This window comes from Mobula hypostoma, chromosome 8, assembly GCF_963921235.1.
Source record: "Mobula hypostoma chromosome 8, sMobHyp1.1, whole genome shotgun sequence".
Classification (NCBI taxonomy): Eukaryota; Metazoa; Chordata; class Chondrichthyes; order Myliobatiformes; family Myliobatidae; genus Mobula; species Mobula hypostoma.
In genome coordinates, this window is record NC_086104.1 from 118,448,037 (window position 1) to 118,453,567 (window position 5,531).

Below are 5,531 nucleotides of genomic sequence, written 5' to 3' on the forward strand. Positions count from 1 at the left end.
ACATTCTTTGATCCAAAAAAATCAATCAAGGTCTCAGCAGACGCATCTTCCTTTGCCCTAGGGGGAGTACTCATGCAACACTGTAATGGGATTTGAAAGCTGCTGGCATATGCATCACGAGCACTGACTCCTCCTGAACAGCATTATGCCCAAATCAAACAGGAGATGCTGGATCTCTTGTGGGCTTGTGAACGCTTCAGCTGCTACTTTATAGGCACTAAATTCCTACTTGAAATAGACCAGAAACCAATTGTCAGCCTCCTCAACTCAAAACACTTAGGTGACTTACCTTCATGTCTCCAAATGTTTGGGATGAGGCTGATGTGATACTGTTATGACACGGAACATGTTCCTAGCAAATCTTTCACAACTCCAGTCACTCTGTCGAAGATGCTATGCAAACGTGAGTGGATGGAGGCTGACTCTGCCTTCATGGAAGGTACCAGCATCTGCTTAGCTCAGGTAGGTGAAAACGTATCTGCATCACAGAGTAAAACTGGATGAAGTTTATGCTAAGTTGAAAAAGGACCAAATCTGCAGTAAAGTCGTGCAATACTGTGAGCATAGATGGCCAGCTGATCCAAAATCAGTTCACAACCTGAGATGTTACTGGTTTGAAAGAGACGCACTCACCATTCTGATGGTTTGCTGCTAAAGGGCTCCAGACTCATCAATCCTGCTTCTTTGCACACAAAAATCATCAGTTGAAACCACCAAGGACATCAGGCATCATAAATCAACACCTAAGAGCAAGGCAATCCTTGTGGTGGCCTTGTCTGAGTACAAAGCTGGGAGATAGATAGTATAAAGCAATGTGAAGCATGCAGAAAACTGCACACTTATCATGCTCAAACTCTGTCCAACAGAATTCACAGAATTTCCTTTGCAAATTACAGGCACAGACATTTTCGAGCTGAAAAGAGACAAGTACCTTCACACTGTGGATTACTATTCACAGTATCTTGAGATGTCCAAGCTGTCCTCTACATCCTCAGAAGCAGTTATACAGCACTTGAAAGCTCTGCTTGCTCAGCATGGAATACAAGAGACACTTACAGTGGCATGCAAAAGTTTGGGCTCCCTGGTAGAAAATTCTGTTACTGTGAATACTTCAGTGCGTAGAAGATAAGCTTTTCTCCAAAAGTCATATAGCTAAAGATGAAACATTCTGTTCAACATTTTAAGCAAGATTAGTGTATTATTTTGGTTTTGTACAATTTTAGACTGAAAAAAGGAAAGGAGCACCATGCAAATGTTTGGGCACCCCAAGAGATTTGAGCTCTCAGATAACTTTTACCAAGGTCTCAGACCTTAAATAATTTGTTAGGGCTATGGCTTGTTGACAATCATCGTAGGGAAAGGCCAGGTGATGCAAATTTCAAAGCTTTATAAATACCCTGACTCCTCAAACCTTGTCCAAACAATCAGCAGCCATAGGCTCCTCTAAACAGCTGCCTAGCACTCTGAAAATTAAAATAAATGATGCCCACAAAGCAGGAGAAGGCTATAAGAAGATAGCAAAGCGTTTTCAGGTAGCCATTTCCTCAGTTCGTAATGTAATTAAGAAATGGCAGTTAACAGGAATGGTGGAGGTCAAGTTGATGTCTGGAAGACCAAAAGAACTTTCCGAGACAAGTGCTTGTAGGATTGCTGGAAAGGCAAATCAAAACCCCCATATGATTGCAAAAGACATTCAGGAAGATTTAGCAGACTATGAAGTGATGGTGCACTGTTCTACTGTGCAGCGACACCTGCACAAATACGACCTTTCTGGAAGAGTCATCAGAAGAAAACCTTTCCTGCGTCATCACCACAAACTTCAGCGTCAGAGGTTTGCAAAGGAACATCTGAACAAGCCTGATGCATTCTGGAAACAATTCCTGTGGACTGATGAAGTTAAAATAGAATGTTTTGGCTGCAATGAGCAAAGGTATGTTTGGAGAAAAATGGGTGCAGAATTCCATGAAAAGAACACCTCTGCAACTGTTAAGCACGGGGGTGGATCAATAATGCTTTGGGCTAGTGTTGCAGCTAGCGGCACGGGGAATATTTCACTAGTATAGCGAAGAATGAATTGAATTAAATACCATCAACTTCCGGAAGCAAACATCACATCGTCTGTAAAAAAGCTGAAGATGAAAAAAGGATGGCTTCTACAACAGGATAATGATCCAAACACACCTCAAAATCCAAAATGGACTACCCCAAGAGGCGCAAGCAGGAGGCTTTGCCAAGGACCCTCACAGAACCCCGACCTAAACATCATCGAAAATCTCTGGATAGACCTCAAGGAGCAGTGCATGCTAGACGCCCCAAGAATCTCACAGAACTAGAAGCCTTTTGCAAGGAAGAATGGGATAAAATCACCCAAACAAGAATTGAAAGACTCTTAGAAGGCTGCAAAAAGCGGTTACAAGCTGTGATACTTGCCAAATGGGGTGTTATTAAGTACTGACCATGCAGGGTACCCAAACTTTTGCTTCGGGCCTTTTTCCTTTTTTGTTATTTTAAAACTGTAAAAGATGGAAATAAAAAAAGTAATCTTGTTTAAAGCATTAAAGAAACACACACAAAATGCTGGTGGAAAGCAGCAGGCCAGGCAGTGTCCATAGGAAGAAGCACAGTTGACGTTTCAGGCTGAGACCCTTCCTCAGGACTAACTGAAAGAAGAGATAGTAAGAGATTTGAAAGTGGGAGGGGGAGGGGAGATCTGAAATGATAGGAGAAGACAGGAGGGGGAGGGATAGAGCTAGAAGCTGGAAAATTGATTGGCAAAAGGGATACAAGGCTGAAGAAGGGAGAGGGTCATGGGACGGGAGGCCCTGGAAGAAAGAAAGGGGGAGGGGAGCGCCAAAGGAAGATGGAGAGCAGGCAAGGCATAATTGTCAGAGAGACAAAGAGAAAAAAGAGTGAGAGAAAAAAAAGGGGGAAAAATAATAAATAATAAATAAATAAGGGATGGGCTGAGAATGGGAGGAGAGGCATTAACGGAAGTTAGAGAAGTCAATGTTCATGCCATCAGGTTGGAGATTACCGAAACGGAATATAAGGTGTTGCTTCTCCAACCTGAATGTGGCTTCATCTTGACAGAAGAGGAGGCCAAGGATAGACATATCAGAATGAGAATGGAATGTGGAATTAAAATGTGTGCCCACCTTATATTCCGTCTGAGTAGCCTCCAACCTGACGACATGAAAATTGACTTATCTAACTTGCGTTAATGCCCCTCCTCCCGTTCTCACCCCATCCCTTATTTGTTTGTTTGTTTATTTATTTATTTATTCTTTTTTTTTTCTTTCTCTCTTTTTTCTTTCTCTTTCCCTCTCACAATTGCTTCTTTCCTGCTATCCATCTTCCTCTGGCGCTCCACTCCCCCTTTCTTTCTCCCTAGGCCTCCTGTTCCATGATCCTCTCCCTTCTCCAGCCTTGTATCCCTTTTACCAATCAACTTTCCAGCTCTTAGCTCCATCCCTCCCCCTCCTGTCTTCTCCTATCATTTCGGATCTGCCACTTCGCCTCCCACATTCAAATCTCTTACTATCTCTTCTTTCAGTTAGTCCTGACGAAGGGTCTCACCCTGAAACGTCGACTGTGCTTCTTCCTATGGATGCCGTGTTCCACAAGACTTTTGTGTGTGTTGCTTGAAATTTCAGCATCTGCAGATTTCCTCGTGTTTGCATTTTTAAAATATTAAAGAAATGTGCCATCTTTAACTTTATGCCTTTTGGAAATCAGGTCATCTTTTACTCGATTAGCTATTCACAGTAACAGGAGTTTTGACCAGGGGTGCCCAAACGTTTGCATACCACTGTATATGAGACAACGGTCCACAATTCAGCTGCTCACATTTCAAAAGTACTATGGTTTCCAACACAAGACAATCTGTCCACAGTACCCACAGGCAAATTGAGAAGTGGAAAAAGCAGAGCAAAGTGTTAAGAATTTCCTACAGAAAGCAAAAAACCCCTACAAAGCACTGCTAGCTTATTGCTCCACACTTCTTGCGAAAGAAGTCCAGAACAGCTGTCAATAGACTGGAGACTGAGAACAAGCCTGCCTGTTCTTCCTTCCATTCTCCAACCTCACTTACTGCACTGAGGCAAAGTGAGAAATTTTAAGACAACACAACATGAGAAAACGGAAACGGAACTCAGATAGAGCAAAATCTTTGTCACCTTTCAGCACTAGTGAAGCTGTTTGGAATTCACATCAATCCACTCAACAACAGTCTGGCAGCAAGCAACACAATCGTCTGTGATCAGAACATCACATGGTGAAATCAGACAGAATAGGTGTTCACTTGTGCACTTTGAAAGTCCATGAAAATTAGAGAAAGAAATTGAATCACCTGACCTTGATGACGAGGACCACTTACCAGAGGTGGATGCACCTGCTCAAGAATCTCTATCCGCTCTAACACTTCCAGGAACCTGTACCAGATATAGCTGTTCATCTGTCCCACTACAGAGATATACTGAATAGCCTAATAGCTTCCAGCTGGTGACCAAAAAGACAGAATAATCCTCTCACATTACCAGAGTGTTCAGGTAGTCAACCCTGATCTCCATTAGATTTAGTATTTTTATAAAAAAGATTTCTAAATACACCTGGATACAATATTAGATGTTAAACGTAAGTGGGAATTGGAGCTAAATACCATAATAGAAGAGGAAGAGTGGGACAGGTTTTTGGGAGTCATGGCATAAATGCTTGAATAGTCCCAATTGGAGGGAATATGATAGGAAGGTAGGGATGAAGTACTTTAAACCCCATCAGTAATATCATTATATGCAGGAAAAAAACAGCAGACTGTGCTGGAAAGGCTGTGGCTCTGTATACTTAGATATAAGTACACCCTTTGAACCTAGTCATTTAATTTTAGGCAACCTCCCGCAATCTGCATTAGAGAGAATAACCGATACATATTAAGAGTTTTGATTCTGAATGCTCATAAATGGTAACTGTCAACTGGCTTAAATCTCACCCAACCACTTTGGAACAATGGATACAGAGACTGAAAGAAGTGATCTGTATGGAAAATATCACTGAAAGTTTACAACTGAAAATGGACTCTTACTTGGAAAGATGGAACTCTGTTATTGTGCACCTGGCACAGTGTAAGGCCCATACAGGGGCCTGGTAAAATGTGCGACTTAAGTTCATTTACTGAGGACTGTGATTTCATTTTAAATAGATGTAAATGTACATTGAGGGGGTGATGTAAAGTGTGTAGATCATGTGTATGTTTGTGTTTGTATGTAATTGTATGTATGTGCTCTTTGTTTCTTCTTTCCCTTGCTCATACTCTCTTCCACCCCTGGTATTGTTAATATAGGTATTTACCATTGTGCAGTGAACTGTGGACTGATAGCCGATGCCTGTTTGTAAAATAAAATTCAAAAAAAGGTTCTAATATTGAAAACTTTTCACAAGGTAAGATTGTTCTTAAGAAAAAGGAATTGGAGAATAAAAGGTGGGAAACAAAGTGAGACCAATAAAAGCAAAGAGAAAGACAGTTATACTGTTGGCAA